We start from the raw sequence: 18,934 nt of genomic DNA, 5'->3' as shown, positions 1-18,934 counted from the left end.
TTCCATGTGGAGGACTTGATCTGGCTTTTGGAGTATTGGGATAGAGGTAATACTTTGTTGTATTGTGCTGGGGGCCTGCAGGGCTTTAGATTGATCTACATCAAATTGTGCAGCACCACGGGAGGGGGGTTTATTCTTTTTCCCTTGAGATGTTTTTTTTGTGAATAACGGGAATTTTTTTTCCAGAGCTGGACTTGGCTGTTTGTTATATTTGAGCCGGGCCTTCCTTGCGCGCTTTCCTTCCTGTTTTGTAGGTTTAGCAACCACCGCTGACTTCAAAGTGCTCTGTAAGGCATCTGTTTGATGGTCTATTGTATCCAGGTGGACCTGAGGCTCCAATTTCTCTATTTTGTCATTGACGCTACTAGTTTCCTCTGTTGTTAATTTAGTGGATTTTGTTTTTTCCTCTGGGTCAGCTGTTTTTTTAGATATATTGAGCTACTTGCTATTACATGTTTGTTTTACTACCCCTAGGATATCCTTTAGGATTTCAGGGAGGGTTGCCAGTTTCTCTATTATTGAGTTGGAAGGTTGTTTGTTGTAATCTGTTAGCTGGTCCATGTTTCCACTGCATGATAGTAGGGATGTTATTAAATCTATTTTGCTGTTTATGCCCGCTATGTGGCCGGCGATGAGATTAACAAGGTCTCTTTGAACATCCATTTTGTCTGACTGGAAGTTCAGAACCCTTAATGCTTGTTCCAAAGTGTGAATCAGGGTGGGGGTCCATTGCGTTTTGGAATAGTCTACAGTGAGCTTCGCCGAGACCTCTGACCCAAGGTCTATCCTACTGACAGATGAGATGATTATTGGTGGTGAGAAATTTGGTTGCTTGGCTCATATAGGACTATGCCTGACCTCCACTAATACAGAATGCTGGTGAACTGGCTTGCCTTGTGAGCTTAAGGGAGTGGATGCAGCTATTTTGGTTCTGTTCTGTGGAGTTTTTTTACTTGAGTCTAGTTGTGGATCCTTTCCTTGGATTTTCTTTTCATGACTGTTGGAATCCAATATTTCCAGAATTTCCACCAAATTTGATTCATTTAACATAAACAATGATTTGGCGAGAACTTCTTTCATGGGGCCTGCCTGAACAGCAGGTTTTATTGAATTAGATTTTTCGTCCTTTGTCCCTTTTATATTTGAAAAACGTTCTTCGTTTGGGGCCTACTAAAGGTTTTTCCTCCATCGGTCCCGTAGATACTTTCCAGCCCCAGGCGGAAATCAGAGTCCAAGCCACCCTGTAAAAGTCCATGTACCATTTTCTGTGTGAAGGTCTGCAGCGATTTTATGAAGTTTATTAATCGCTTTATATACTGATAGGGTGTGGTCAGGTATGAACATGCAGCAGCTACTACCTATAACACGACATGCACCACCTCTAACTGCTAACATGACATCTAACACCATCCTATTCTGCAAAGCCACAATTCTAGCAATTTGCAATTCTTCAGTGATATTTCCTAAGGCTACAGCTGGTTGAACGGTAACAGCTTCTACTACTCTAGTCAATTGTCGCACTTTTCTGCTGTTTAATGCAGCACCTACAAAAAAGAACAATCTTAAATTAAAATCTATATATTGATGTAGGCTAGTGTCAGTCTGATCAACATTATCAGTAGTCAATGTTCTTTTATATCGATTTACAGTAATATTGTTGAACAATTTAAGATTTTGATGATGCAAAGGAGGTGCCAGAAACAAAGGGGGCAACAAAAATGATACATAACAAATGCAGGTCCAACCGGCTGGCAATCGATAATATCCACGATTTCTGCACACAAAATAAGTGTTGTGTGAAGCTAAAAAGGTACTGTTATTTAGACTATCTACATTCAACACAGTGATACAATCACTGACCCCCACAGGGATATGTCCAATGCTCTGTACACATAGTTCTGCTTGCGTTTAAGTAACAGAAATGAAAAAATGTTCGGCATTAGATGACTCTCTCGTGTTGGTGAAGATAGATGGCGTTGAAATATTGTCTGGTCGGTATTCCTCCCACTCCCATTTAGTTCCATTCACTTGGGGATACCCTTCTTTGTCTTGATGGCACTCTTTATTTAACCGGAAAAGCAGTCTGCCCACTGTAGGCTTCCTAGTCGCAAAGAGCAAAGTATACCAGGCTCGACAAGAGCCATTAGGAGAAAAAGGGAGAGGTATAAACGGTGCACCTCCCTTCTTTTGATGTGCAGGCATCATCCCACAAATCCAACAGTTTGTAGCATTCGTAGCGATGTGGGTGTGAGGCAATATCTGAATGAAGGTATTATTAAGATAAGATTGTCGATGTTCCAATTCTTGATATAGGAGCGTAAAGAAATAATGCTCCTCTGGTGTAGGTGTAGTAACAACAAACAACTCACGAGCAGGAGTTGTCTCCTCAACAGACCATGTTATTGTTGCGACAATCACCAAGGCAGCAACAAACCCTACAGCACAAAAAATCTTCTACTTCTTTTCCATTTTAGTCACAACACAAAACAAATCTTCCTGAAACTAAAGTAATTGTCAGACCTCTTACCCCTGGGTAGCCGTTGATTTCTTCACTACGGGCCAAGACGGGTGTCACTACTCTAATGCAGGGATGATCCCCCCTTACCACATCGACTCTCCGTTTCACTGACCCAGGGAATGCTCAGACAACTTTAATAATGCTGCAGATTTCTCTCTCAGACTCAAATGTTATCTTGTTGCTCCAGAGACTGTTTGGTCCGAGAAGAACTCCTCAGATCCGTCAGGCGTCACAGCACAACCTCTCTCTGCAGTCAGAACCTCTCGGTGGTCGGTCAATACAGCAGGTACCACCAAAGTCGGGAGTACTCGGCGACAATGGGTACCATGGACCTAATTCTTCCGATTCGTGACTTGAACTGCTGTTCTTGTAGCAAGTAGTATTTGCTCTGGCCCACGCCACCTTGGCTCCAAACGGCTCAACCTCGCAAAGGATTTTAGAAGGACGAAGTCACCAGGCTGGAGGTTATGGCCCTCACCTGTGGATCTGTCAGGAAGTGCTTCTCGGACCTGTTAATGAATAGAAACCAAGTTATCAGTTAATTGTGCCAAATAGTCATTCATTAAGACACAAGGTACATCATACACAGAACTCGGTTTATGAATTTCCCAGATATTCATTGGCCTGCCGAACAGAATCTCATAAGATGTGAGACCTGTTCTAGAATGAGGCACTGATCTGATTGACAACAATGCTAGTGGCAATGCATCTGGCCAATTCAGAGAAGTTGAAGCCTGTATCTTAGCTAATTTCAGTTTCAGAGTAGCATTGTATCTTTCCACCAAACCTGCTGATTGTGGGTGGAATACTGCATGAAACTTCTGTTTAATCCCTAATCCTTTCAGGACATACTTTATAACGTCCACAAAAATCTGCAAACAACATAGCGAGGAGAGAATTCCTTCAAAAGTACCTTTGCCGTAGTAATTGCAGTATTGTCTTTGGTGGGGTACGCCTCAATCCATTTACTGAAGGCACATACTACCACCAAGACATACTTCAAATTATTACAGCGTTCAAGCTGAATATAATCCATCTGCAAAACTTCAAAAGGTGCAGTCGGTGTAGCAAATTCCTCCTGCTGGAGTTTGTGTCCCTTTTCCAGGATTAAATCGTAGGCAAATCATAAAGGACTGTACTACTCTCTCAGCTGTGCTAGCAATTTCTGGATGCTCCCAAACTTGTGTAAGCAATTTCACTATTTCTGAATCTCCAACATGTGCTAGCCCATGTGCCATCTGAACCATAGGTTGTACATGGCTATAGGCAACTTCCATCTATCCATCTGCTTGTTTTGCCAAAAACCTTCATCATCCAACTCTCCATCTATGGACCATTGCTCTCGTTCTTTGTCAGAAGCAGGCCTCTGTATCTCTAGTACTTCCTTCCTGGCATCATGCCACTGCTCAGCTTGTGACTTCGCTACATACATGGAAGTAGTGTCAGGCTGCATCGCAGTCTCACGTGCCACTCGATCTACAAATGCATTTCCTTGTCCCACCTTGTCAGTCACTTTCTTGTGCGCACTACACTTCACTATAGCTATTTTCTTTGGATATGTTCATGCAGTCAAAAGATCATGCACTAGTTCTCCGTGCATTATGTGCATCCTGTGTGATGTCAGAAAGCCTCTTTCCTTCCAGAGCAGGCCAAAATCATGATCCACTCCAAAAGCATAGCGACTATCTGTATAAATATTCACACACAAACCTGTACTAAGCTCACACGCTCGTGTCAAAGCTATCAGTTCTTCTGCTTGAGCTGATTTCTGTGGTATGCGAGCTGTCTCCACTATCATGTGAAGCGTAGTGATTGCATATGCTGCTGAAGTTGTACCATCCGGTAACTTCAGACAAGACCCATCAACCCACAGTTCTCGATCCACATTTGAAAGGGGCGTATCTTGCAAATCAATACGACCCTTTGTCTGTTCCTCAGTCAGAAAAATACAATTGTGTGTTTCCTGCGCCTCAGGGTGAGTCGCCGGAAATGGCAACAACGTGGCTGGGTTTAGTGTTGCACATCTCTTCAATGTAATATGAGGACCTAACAGCGTCAGCTCATATCCTGTCAGACGAGCACTAGTTAAATGCTGCATCTTTGTTTGATTCAAAAGAGCATCAACAGCATGGGGTACCAGCACCAACAATTTATGTGACAGTACTATCCCTTCACTGTGGCGTATTGACACAGCTGTTGCTGCTACTGAGCGAAAACATCCAGGCAACGCTCAAGCAACAGGATCAAGCACTGCTGAAAAATATGCACAAGGGCATTGCTTATCACCATGTATCTGTACTAAAACTGACAATGCACATCCATCCCTCTCGTGTACGTACAATGTAAAAAGCTTTATGTAATCTGGAGTACCTAACACTGGTGCTGAACAAAGGGCTTGTCGTAAAAGCACTCTCACATTCATCTGTCCAAGGGAGGGGTATTGGAGTATCTTTTTTCAAAAGTGCTAACAAAGGTTTAGCGATATATGAAAATCCTAATATCCATTGCCTACAAAAAGAATTAAGACCTAGAAATGCTCGAACCCCTTTCTGTGTGGAAGGTATTGGTGTATCTAGGATTGCTTGGATGTGATCTGATGTGAGCTCACGCCCCTCCTTAGACAAACGGTGACCTAAGTAGGTTAACTTTGGTCTACAATACTGCAATTTCTCTCTTGATACCTTATGGTGATGTGAGGCAAGGAAAGAAAGCAAAGACAGCGTGCATTTCTCACATTGTTCAGGGGTATCGGCTGCTAACAAAATATCATCAACATACTGAATGAGCGCCACTCCCTCGGGTAGAACAAAGGAATCAAGCTGTCTTTTCAATGCTTGGCTGTAAATACTAGGACTCTCAGTTTAGCCTTGAGGAACTCTGCAAAATCTATATGATCGATTGTTCAAAGTGAAACCAAACAAAATCGGCTATCAGGATGAATAAGGATCGAAAAGAAAGTGTTCTTCAAGTCTATAACAGAGAACGTGGCTGCAGTAGGTGGAACTAGGGTAAGAAGTGTCGTAATATCAGACACCACTGGATATTGCGGTACGACTATCTTATTGACCTTCCGTAAATCAATAATAAATCTGTAGATCCTAGTATCAGTGTCTTTCTTCAAAATTGGGAGGATCGGACTGTTACAAATGTTAAAGGGAACTTCCTCAACAACTCCAACTTCAATAAGATCCTGCACAATTCATATGAGTGCTTCCTCACCCTCCTGTGAAATTCGATATTGAGGCAGGCATGGCAACACAGCTCCCTCCTTTACACTAATATGCACTGGTGGAATAACCATCTGACCCACATTGGTATCTGAAGTAGCCCACAGAGTTGTAGGTCGGGAAGCTAATGCAATATCCTCTATAACAATACAAACTCTGTCTGTTACTGGATAATGATCATTCAAAATCACACACACTCCTTCAGGGGAACATCTTATTGTGGCTCTGAAATACTTGAGCATATCAAGACCCACAATATTATCTGGAGTGTTTGGGGAAAACAAAAACATGCATGAAGAAGCAAACTTATCAACATGAAATGAAAGTGGTTGTGACAATGGGGTAAGGGAAGGTGTTCCATCGAACCCTATTGATGTAATCGTTAAGCCAGACAGGGGAGCCCTTGGAACCAATTGTTTAGACAAAGCACTACGAGTAGCTCCTGTATCAACCAGATACTGATCAGTAGAACCCAAAACATGTGCTGTAACATAAGGACCCCTCAGATCTACTGGAACTTCAACTGATTCCTTACCCCATCCTACGCAATCCTATGCATAAACAGAATCATGTGACTCAGGCTGCTCATAATCAGACATCTGGTATTGATTGCGACTATCAAAAGTATTGAACCTATTTTGTACCCGCACAGTAGAATCAAACCTAGCACGATCGTTCATAACACCTCTGGGTCCTGAGTTCCCCGTGCGGTTCCGAATAGATCCTCGGCCACGAACATATCACTGTGAGCGCAACAATAGACGCTCTTCTGCCCAATGACCAAATTTCCTACAATACGCGCATTGATCAATAGCCAAAGAGAAATGAGTAGAAGAGGAATCCTCGTCCACCTCTATGATTACCTCGAAGAGGTGGACCATAAAACTGAGATAACATAACTTTTGTATTTAATTCCTTCGATTTTTTAACCTCATTGCCATTCGCTTCTAGTTTCTGACGCTCGTAATATTGAGGCATTGTCAGGACGGATGCGGGAGAAGAGGTGGTCCAAGAGCTTTCGCTAGCTTTCAAGCGGCTAGCACCTCCTGGTAATAGATTTGTAACATACTTATCTACAAACAAGTGACGGCCCGTATCGTCCGTTAGTGACTGGCCACTAAAATCATGAAAAGCATCCTCAAAACGTTTGAAGAAATCTGAAACCGATTCATCTATCTTTTGTTTACAAGATGCTAATATAGTCCAATCAATCTTTTTAGGGGGAATAATCGTTTTCAATTTAACTAATATTGCACCGGGAAGATCTAAAATGATTTGACATGCCTTTTTCGCTGGTTCCCTGTCCATATCTTCCCTCTCTATCTCCTTCCACAATGCCCCATACGCTGTGCTATTGTCTATTTTTCGCACAGATCTCCACATATCGGGCGGCAATATGAGCCCGAAAAATAAATCAATATCAGCCAGCATCATAGTACAAGAATTTAAAGCTCCTTCGACTTCCTCATTAAAAGCGGCCGGATTTTTACGCAGATCAGGCAATGCAGCTTTAAGTGCCATAACATCTGCTCTATTCCAGGGAGTATACACCCAGTTATAAATAAAATACCCTTTTGCATCTACAGAATATTTATTGTCACTGGTACCCGCTCCATTAGGAGGAACATATAAAGGCGCTGCCTCTCGCATAGGATTTGCATGCACTATTGCGCTCTTATCTGTTTCGAAAATAGATAATTGTTTCCCGTCGACCAATCCCGCTTGTTCATCTGTTTTAGCTTTCCGTTTCTCCTCCCGTAGCCGAAGGGCCTCATTTCGAAGTTTAACCAGCCGCCTGTTCGTATCAGTCAGGACCTTTACGTAATTGCTTACAATCGATTGTCAAATCATCAGGTTCGAGAACATCAGATACTTTTCGAAACATATCAACAACTTCTTCTGCAAAATGTTCAGTAAAATATATCTGCTCTCTATCTTGCCTTCCCTTAAAAGTCTCTAAAATATCCGAAACAGCAACAGTATCCTTAAGTGACTGCCGATCCATTTTTCTAAGTTCAGCCGCACGATCGACCGGAATCATGGAGCGGGTATCTGGTTTCGTTCGATCTGCACCGGAATCCTCATCTTCGCCGGATGGAGCGGACGGAACGATATACGGAGGCGGAGAACGATCTAGCAAAGAAAAATCATCTTGCGGTTTATTTAGGACAGGATAAAGAGGTTGTCGAACAGCATATTGGCCAGATATCTGTAATCTGCGCTCCTTCTCCTGTCTCTCTTCCATCTCTTTCGCCTCCTTCTTTCTTAGTTCTTGCGCTTTTTCATACACATTCTTCCATTGTTCTTTCTCAATTAGCGATTGCTCACGTTTCTCACGCTCACGTACTTCTTTTACCCACATTTGCACACTCTCAAACATATCTTGTCTAGATTTTTGCTTAAACATACAAGGTTCCACATACTCAATTTTCCGCATATCAAACGACCCATACTTCAGCAAACATAAGTCAGGATCCTTTTGCGTCTATTTCCTCCACAACGTGCTGTACATTATAGAAGAAATACCATATTTAACGTACATCTCTCTTTGAAGCGTCTCCTCTGGGGGAGCCGGCTGCGATTCCTTAAGACTTAACCGGTTATTTCCACAAAAGCAGCACATCCTACGAAGTGCGCTAAAAACAGGCATGCCAAAAATAGTGCAGAATATGCAGTATTATAATCAAAGTAGCACTTAAGGTATCTGTAATACGTTGTGCCGTTCAAATCCAAATCGCATTATGGAGAAAAATCTCCTCATTACCTGCCTATATGTGTTGCAACACATATATTACACATACACATACACATACACATCATTGACTAGTCATTCCATAATTGCCACAGCAAGCGTATCTTAAAACTGCCTTGCCACTCCCAGGCTTCCAAAACCCACAGCAAGTATCGTATAACAGTTATTACCACTCACAGGGTGTCCAAATTCCAACTGCCAAGTTCTAAATTTGATCAAATGGCCACTGCACTGCAAGCCAACAGAAGAGATCTCAGTCGAGGACCGGCACCACCTGGATGGTCAGATCGGAAAGAAAGGAAAAAACGCCTTGGATGCCAAGACTCTGATTTTCTGTGGCATGAGTACGCGTCCACAGCGAGATTCCAATCCTTCGTCATGACCGCTCCTTTGGGTATCCGAGTCACCGATGAGCCCCACGTGTCGGGCGCCAATTTGTTGTAAGCAAAACCTCAGCTAGGCCTACTTAGTGCAAGGGTTTGCTCTTCTCTGCACAGAGTCCTCAGACCTTAGGAAGAAGTTGGCAATGAAACTGGAAAATACAAAAGCAAAGTTTATTAAACCTTTAAAGTTGGGACTACAGTCCACACAACACCCTTCGGTATTGTATCGAGTAGCACATCGAACTAAAGCACATGGCCCCTTTTATACACAATGAAGAGGCTCAAGAGAAAGCAGTACAAAAGACAAGAGCAGTTTCATGACCATACAAGGACATATTGGAAGGCACAATCGATGAGTGGGCGGAGTTAACAGTCTTCAGTAACTGGTAAACACATTCCTATCTGGAATCAATTAGTAACGGTCGTTGACCCTACTGCGCATGTCTGGACATGCTGGAGCGGGGAATACTAAACATAGCCTGTTGCCAGGCAAACTTCAGGTGCGGTGAACAAGAAGGTAGGACTAAGCACATGACGAGCACATGGCAATGTATGGCATACAAAATGGCCGATGCAAATACAAAATGGAGTCGGCATATTTGTTATGATAATGGTCAAAACAAAGCATGTCTTCTGCTAATGCTTAACCTAATCGCTGTTGATTTACAACAATGTTTTTTGCGGAAATAGTACCGTTTGTGATTTGTTGGTCGAATTTGCGGGTGTCTGTAAAGGGATAGCTCTTGGTTTATCAGGGAGAATTGGACTTGGCAACTGGGCAGCTTCAACTGTTGGAGCGTATATTGCTGCCACTGGATCCTTTAAGAAAAAGAATTTACGGATCCCAGTTTTATTTTTCGGGCTTGGCGTTGTTGTTATCAGGGTTGGTGCTGAGACCAACCTCTCCCTTGGGCCTGTTTCCTTTATTGTTTGGTTATAGAGTGAGTCCCTCTCGTTAGATCTTTTTGGTTTAGATTTTTTTTTTTTGCCTGTTGCCTCCTGGCGGACTGTTCCCGATCTCATTAGAGCGGCCCTAAGCTTAGCCTAGAACCTGAACTGATCTCATCGCACTTAAGAGCAAAACCCTGTGAGTCCGCCGGTTATATTAAGTCGGGTAATAGCTAAATTTCTCAGCAGGGTAATTCTACCTGCTGGTCGGTTTAAACGTGTTTGCTCAGAACGGAAAGAGTAAATGAGTCGGGTTTGGTCCGAGCTAGGGTGATACACAGCCAGCCGGGACCTTTCCTTGCGAATCTTTAGGCTGGGAAGTGTGGTTTTAGTGACTTCTGACTCCAGCAGGGGGCTTGCTGGACGTTAGTAATTTATGGGAGTTTGGTTGTTGCGGAGGCGCTTTAAATGATTTCCCCTGTTGGTATGCACGGTACAGCGCTCTTTGTATAGTGGGTATTTAACCCCTGCAAACTCGCTGTACGGCGGTATGCCTCCCTCCTGGCGAGAAGTGTTCAGCAATATACAGTGAGCAGCGTTGTGGGCTGACCTGACAGTGTACAAAGAGGGGACTTGGCTGAGTTCTCAAAACTGGCCTCTAGCCTCTGCCCTCATTGGCTCAGTCCTCTTCCTGCTGGCAGCCTCTCTCTACTGCCCATGCCAGCAGCCCCCCCAATACCCCAAGGTTGCTTGCGCGGCGGTCCGGGGTTCGCCGTGGGCGCAGCTTCAAATGCGGCACCTACCCAGTCAGTCACGATCTAGCAGACCCCTGGCAGTCGTGTCAATCCAGAGAGAGCAGGCTTTGGCAGGCTTGGGCAGGGAAGCATTGCGACTCAAATGAAAATTGCAGGCTCTTAGGCCTACAGGTGCTCTCCACTATCTCTGCTACCTGCACGCAGCCCCTGACCGCGGGCACCACTCCTCGAGCCTCTCAGCTCCAACCTCGGGTGCTCCGAACAGCCAGCAGCTGTGTCGATGTCGGCAGGCAGTACTTGGGGCCAGGCGGATTTCTTGGCGTCGGGATCGAGCCGGAAGTTGAGTAAAGCAAACCACTTTCCACTTTCCTTTTTCTACTAGCGCGTAAACGTCACTTGGCAGCGGGTAAGTAGCAAAATGTGGCTAGAGAACATGGAGCAGGACTGCTGAAGAGCCCCCCCTTTCTCCTTTCCAAACTATCTGCCTGTGCCTGCAGGCTTTTGGATGGGGGTTGAATTACTACTGCCGCCATGTTGGAGACACTCACAGACGGCAGGCTGATGGCAGTGTTCAATGTTCAATCCAAAAACGCTGCCTGCTCCGAGGCTGCGAGGCTGAGAGGTTGCGAGGCGCTGCAAGGCGCGCTGGGACCAACGCACAAGGGGGGGCGGGAGAAGGAGCCTACCGGCAGCGGGACCGGAGCTCGACTACTCTGCTGCTCTACCCCTCAATTGCTTCCCGGATCCAAGGCAGGCTCCAAGGGTTGGTGCTAGCTATGGTGGCTACTGGGAGCCAGAGCGAAGCCTAGCAGGAGCGGGAACAGAACTGGGGCCCGGGGCTCAACTGCTCTACCGCTCTAGTGTTCCTTCCAACATTCTTGCCGGAATTCTTTCCCCCGCGGTCCGCCCAAGCCAACGTCGCTACAGCTACTCTGCTCGGCTGGCTCTGGTCTCCGGTTTGTGGTCTCCAGTCTGTGATCTGCGATCTGTTGTAAACTCCGGAACCTGGAATTGGAATTAACAGGGACTATGTCATATACTGTGAGGTGTTAGGGTGTTTTTAATGTTGAGAATTAGATAGCGTGCATTGTGTGAATGTATACTAACGAATAAAGATGTGTTTAACTACAGGTCATGGGTGGCGTAAATCATCTGCATGCTGCAGGGCTGAATTAGATGCAACAGTGACAACCTGACAACCTGAACAATATGTTTTAACAGCTATTATACTATTCAGGGACTTGGTGGCGGTGTCCTGAAAATGAATTTATAACAAAAATGTAAGGGGGCTGGATGGGCATATCAATATCCCAGAGGACATGTGATGGAACCTCAAAGGGAACCCCCTTTTATTGTCTAACCACAACATGTTGTATCAGCATTTACAGGACTCTAGAGGCAGGGTCCCCTTTGAAATACATTGTGGTGAGGGTCAAAAAAGGAGCAAGTATAAAGGGTGATAACAGATTTTATTTACAATATACATTTTTTGTCCGTGGTACCATACTAATTTTAGGAATTGTGGTGTGTTCTAAGGTGATTTGACACTGTGAAAAATGCTAACCCTTTGCTTGGATTCCCTAAATCATGTTTGAGTGAAAATGGTTTTCTCTCATTTTTTTCTCATAAATATTATGCAAGGCGTTCAAGAAGCTAAAATTAGAGCATATTTTCAGTAAATTCACTCTATCTTTCTCAGTTATGTGAGATTAAAGTCTGACATTCTCAGTAAATCATGTACTTTATCAGGATTCACCTGTCAGCTGACACCAAGGTTTCTACTGCAGCCCTCCAGAGAATTCTGAAGAACAACTAGAGCTCTAACCACCTTAATTATGGTTCATATTGTCATTGGAATAATGGTTAGTGCAGTAGAAATCACAATTTGGACACATTTTAAATGATTTCTGAAATATCTTCTTCATCTATTGAATTAAAACACTCCGGCATGCAGACTGAAACATGCACTTTGAACACCAGCAGCAGACTGCCAGCTAGCCCCCTGATGATCAACTGTAGTTTCATCACAGTGTTCTAATGAGCAACTAGAGAGCTGCCATTCTGAATTTATAACATCAGATAAAGTGATTTGCTCAGAATCACAGGATGTTTTGCTGACGCCTAAACGGAACCTTGTTCACTAGTCACAAAGTTGTCAGCGCTGGCGATAACACTACATCCCCTCCCCTATGTGCAACAAAAATCAAATGATCAACTGGATAAATGTCCATATATGGGAAAATGTGTCCTCATGTTAGTATTTTACAACACTAGCCATCATTTCTGTGGGAAATAGACCCCCGTCATTTGCATAAATTCTAAAGGATTACAGTTTTGATTACATCAAGATGACATCAGTTGTGCCACACTTTTATAATAAATATAGCTAGCATGATTCTCAAAGGTAGACTTACAATTGTTTACAATTCACAAATGTTCACAAATATTATCTTTACAAGTGCAAAGTTTCTGCACATAAAAAGAGAGGACTTTTTATGTGTAGAGACTCTGCACTCATACATTTCTTTATGAATAGCAAACAATCATGAAAGTGTAAGTTTACCTTTGCAAATAAGGCCCTGAATTTTAGCAATCTAGCTGTTCATTAGAAACTATGAGGAGGCATGGGTTAGGGGCATGGACTGGGACATTACAGGGTAGGGAGGAGGGAGGAGGGAGCAGAGGCAGCAAGAAGATCACATTGGGCACGTTTGAAAATTTGGCATGTATAGAATAATGGACTAAAAAGTACAAAATGAATGGGTAGGTTCATGGGCTCATAAAATAGAGGGCAATAGCTGCGGTGGATTGCTTATTAGTTATTTGACTTCCGTTCTCCTTTTCCAGGCCTGCTTCCGGTCTCCCACAGATCTCCTGGATGTAACCTATACATGCGTAGCAGGATCGATGGTACTAAGTGCAGCATGATGCAACATTTCATAAAAATGAAGAAGTTTTGATAATCGATACATACTTTTCAAATTGTTATTGCTATCACGTACGGTGGTTTAAGTGTGCAGGTATTTAGTTAATTTGCAAAGGCAGAGCCCATTTCAATTGGTGCAATACTTTTAATGAGAGAATATCAGCACTTTTCAGAAGCAAACAGGTACAGTGCTATCCCATATAACATCACTCATATCAGTGGCATAACTGATAACATTAATGATGACATCTCAAATTACATCACTGATGACATAATCTACAGAACCACTCATACACTGACTCAAACATCTACACAACCTCTAATACCCATCCACAGAGTCACTCACACTCCTACTCACTCAGATACATCTAACCACAAAGCAACTCACTTAACAACACACCTCTTCATGCAGCCACTCTCTAACCCATATAGTCACTCACATAACTACTCTCTCACCCATTTAGCAACATAGACACCCGCTCACTTACAGCTACTCACACTCCAAGTGACTGATGCAAGTGACTGATGCATGTATTTCAACAGAGCCACTCACACACCCACACAACCGCTTATATACTCATTTACACATCCATGCAGGTACTCACATGTCTATTCAATCACGTATACAGCCACTCAACAGTCACTCACCAATACAGCCAACACCACATCCAATCAATGAACTAAATGCCCAAGTAAACAGACAGACACTCACTCACCTATACAGCTACTTATATACCCAGTCGCTCACCCACACAGTCACTCACATAACCACACACATAGCCACTCATTCATCCATACAGCCAATTCCATAGATACACATTCTTCCATATAGTCACTTACACACCCAATCACTCACCCATGTAGTCACTAACATATCCAATCACCCACCCTTATAGCCACATACAAAGCCACTCACTCACCTACACAGCTATTCAGACACCCAGTAATTCACACATACAGCTACTCACACACCAATGTATTTACCCTTTCAGCCACACACTCACCCACTCACACATGTGACTCAAATAAACTATGTTAAAAAAGGGAATCACTCATTAGTAGTACGCGTTGGGGCAGATTTACAAGCCCCTTGCAATTTTTTTGTGAGGCAGCGGCGGCATAAACAATGTGCCACTATTCAACAAATTTACAATGTGACGCATCTATTGAGATGCGTCGTGTTGTTAAGCCCTGCGTCAGTTATAATGTAAGCAGGGTGGGCGTTCCATCACAAGGAATCCCCGTAAAAGTGATGCAGTGAAGTCTACACAATTTCACTGAGAAACTTTTATGTCCTCACTGCATCAAATAATTGAAGCAGGCGTAAGGAGTGACGCAACATATTAGGCATAGGGCACCCCTGAGCAGTACTGGAGTTGTGTTTCGCTTGTGACACAACTCCAGCAAAGTGTCAACCTTACGCCGACAGATGCATCATTCATCTGTCTATCCATGTACCACAGTGCACAGCACTGTAAATGTGGTGCTCCCATGGTGGCACAAGGTTTTATTTTGAGTCACGAAAAATAACCATCGGCTGGGTGTTTGGTCCTGCAGGCAAGCTATCATTGCGGCTTTGAGCCCAGACAACACAGATCTAAACATAAGGTTGACAAACTTGATCCAGCAGGCATATCGCAATTTTAAACAAAAGTGTCCAGTCACAGCCTTCCCCTAATCTTTCTTAAATTGATTAACGCTTTTTAAAAACAAATAATCTCAAAACCGTCAGGTAATTAGAGATAAGAACAGCTAAATAGCTTTTTAGGATCACTGTTTGTTTTATGTATGTAATCACAGATTAGGGGAGCAATTTTAATAACATTTGCAAGTAAGAGACCAAGGAAGATGATTATGCCTATTTCTGCTGTGTATTTGACTGTCTGTATTGTTTTTAATATAGGTAAACACTATGAACTGGAAATTTCTCTTTTAAAGATATTTATTTTATATCCAATTAAAGATTACTATTCCCAGTACTGGTGGCAGCCGTTAGGTAGTTATAGATAGGACCTAGCTTCCATAGGAAAGGCATTTTTGGACTTGGCCATAACTTTGGTGTAATTTGACCAACCTTCATCAGATTTTCAAAAAAGTGACAAAGTAGATTCTTGGTGAAAGTTTGGGGGTGATCCATGCAGTAGGGGCCGAGAAATGGGGCACAAAAAAGGGGTGCATTTGTAATGTTAATTCCCATAGGAGCGAGTTTTTGAACCTACAGCCGGAACCGCAGGAAGGAATTTTCCTAGATTTGGCAGAAAAGTAGATATTGTTATGCAGTTTGTGCTTTTTGTTTTTAGGTTCAAATCTGTCCAGTATTTTTTAAGAAATTTAAGCTGAAAATTATAGATATATCTTTAGCCCCAGATCTTTTGTGTTGATTTCACGATTAATTACAGATGCATGTGCCAATAGGAATGCTCTGATTGGCTGGACGTAACCTGAACAGAAAGTTGCCGACATCATTTTGACATCCGGGAACAGTTCCTGGGGCTGAAATTGTATGTTTACAGGTAACATACGGGCCTCATGTTTGAGAAATGGGTGCTAGTGACACAAGTTAAATCTCCAAAATTGCTTTCTTCATAGCATGTAATATTCATGATGACCCCGCAACAGCTAATGGGTGTGTTATTGACACAAGTTATGTGCCCAAAATTGATTTTTTTTCATTGCATGTGATATTCGTGATTACTATGCGACCGCTAGTGTGGCCTCTTGTGTACCATCACACGGTCCTTGTGAATATTGTGAAGTCATCATGAAGATTGGTGGGAGTATAAAAAATATATATTTGTACAGACTTGCGGTCACTGTGGGACGCTCATGTACGCACTCACAAACTCTCTCAGATACCTATTCACATATCCACTTACACACTTATACATCCAGTACCATACACACAGATATTGATGCACTCACTCACATACCCATTCAGGTACCTCTTCACCCACCTACATACTCAGTTGGAGAGTCGAGCACCCATTTGCAGACCCACTCAGAGACTCATGATTCTACTTAGAGACTCAGTCATAGACTCATGCATACAGTCGCATGCATACTTAGAGACTTATATTCACTCACAGACCCATACATACAGTCACATACTCTGTCAATGACCCTCCTCTCAGAGACTTACTTATGGTCTTAGTCACAAACTCATTTACACACTCAGAAACTCAAATACCTACTCACAAAATCACTTAGATATTTATGTACCCACTCTCTCACCCAGTCTAGGCTTATGCATCCAATTACAGAGCCACCCAGACACTTCTACACAGAGGAATTCCTGCGAGTACTAGTTAATAAAAGCATACAAATTCACTGAAAAAAACAAAGGTTTCAGGGACATTATAGTTACAAATTAACATTTAAAAACCCTTAGAATTTTACCCAAAAAACAAAGGTTACAGGGAAGTTATACTTACGAAATGAAATAAGAAAAACATAGAAATTCACTGAAAAAAACCTAAATGTATAGAGATGTCATAGCTAGGCTCAAGCCATGTCAAGTCATGCCATAACCTTCATATTTTGTGCACACAAGGTCTCTAAGGATCGTTGCCCCAATTTTAATTTCAATAAATCTACCTTTTTACCCATTTAGAAAACTGGTGGGTTCCTGTTAATTCTTTCACTCCTTTACAAGAGATGTTATGTCTCATCTCCATCACTCCTTTGAAGTAATCAAAGTATCATTCATGACATTTCCATTTTAAGGGGCACCTTCTCGTATGGGTCTTGCCTTTCCACTTCTGTGAATAATGTATTCAAGCCGTAGAATATTTTTTTAAGTAGTCTAATACTACAGTGTGGTTCTTTTTGAAGCTCTTGGATCTATTGTTTCCTTTTTGAAATTATCCTGGTGAAGGTTATGATGCATTCTTTTCAACATCATTTTGCAGTCAATCAAATTGAAATTTGTCAACATGGAACCTAAAAAGCTTCGTTTTCAAATAAGCCCTCCCTTGTTAGATGTGATATTTATTACACCGATAAAGAAAAATACTGTCTTGATGAATTTTGTTTGTGCAATATGGAGCATCCCTGATGTTGTGTCCCCTAAAATGGAAGATCACATGCAAATTGTGATGGTTACTACATCAAAACCTGCATTTTCCGGTATTTTTCAGGCCATTTTCTTCCCTTTAATTTCCATCATCTTTGATTTGAAAACATTTAGTTGAGGATGAATGTTTCAATTGTACCCAGTTTGTACCAGAAGATACAAAGCAAACAACACATAGTTGTTGTGTACGTGGCTATAGGAGTTACTGCTTATATTAGGAAGTACAGACCACTGATCTTAAGACTTAAGTGTTGGAGTTCTTTCATATGTTGATTTGATGGGGAGATCTTATTAAAGGAACTCTTTCCCATAATCTGAAAACTTGCTTTGCTGTGGCCCCTGTCTGTACCCAGAACAGCTGTGGATTAAACTGCACAGTCCATTGGATTCAGAGCCTCTAAAGATCAGTGAATCTCTGGTCCGAGGAAACTATCAGATCGATGGTCTCTAACACAATCACAATCTCAGCATCCTCAGGCCATCAGACACACTGGCCTCTGGAGACCAGCCCAACTCCTCTGGAAACAGATCAACAGCCTGTGGAAACCATCAGACCCACGGCCTTTGAACTCTCAGGGAGACCAGCATAGCTACCACTTAGGGTGTAAGCCATATTTTTTTACATTAAACCATTTTTTCCGCATACCAGGGGCAAACATGCCAACTCTAACATGTGTAAAACTGCTGCATTGTTTTATTTAAACAGCCAGGGATGAACTCTTTTTACAGCCAAGTATGTAAGAACTTTGAATTATTGTTAGCCCCTGAAATAATCCATTCTTAAAAACAATCATCCCTGAACTATAAACTATTTTCGAGACAATGGTAAACCTGTTTTCACATTCAGAACTTGTTTTGTATGCTGTATGCTAAGTGTCATGAGATGGCCCTTCATCTGGAAAACATCAGGTGTTAGAAAATAAATTCAATACACATCCTGTAGCACAGTGCCAAGCAGGAACGTATATTCAGCCCTGAGCTCCGTGTGCTGAACTGAAGATATGTCATACCAAAAAAGGTAAACTGTTGACTTGAGTATACTGCACAGGTCTTTAAAGAGGTGCATTATGAGAACTATTCAAATGTTTCAGTCACAAGAATATTAGGACAGATATTTGCAAGTCTCAGCACTGGGATACAAGTCCTACATATATGCATTCATGAGTTTGGGGGATAATTTCTCACTCAGAGGTCAGAGCACTTTGAAAGTAATGATACAAGCGTTTTGTAACAACTCTTAGGGTGTTTGAGTACTGGGATGATTTATGCACCTCCGGACATGAAAGGCTCACTTCAGAGCCTCCTGGGGTGGGTATAGCTGGGGGCTGGAGTCCCCGGGACGGGCATCATGCTGCCGGCAGGCAATTAAGGGCTAAAACAAAAAAGCACCCTGAACAAGGGCCATATCACTGG

This window comes from Lissotriton vulgaris, chromosome 4_1, assembly GCF_964263255.1.
Source record: "Lissotriton vulgaris chromosome 4_1, aLisVul1.2, whole genome shotgun sequence".
NCBI lineage: Eukaryota > Metazoa > Chordata > Amphibia > Caudata > Salamandridae > Lissotriton > Lissotriton vulgaris.
The sequence above is the reverse complement of the archived record's forward strand: the minus strand, read 5'-3'. Positions refer to the sequence as shown.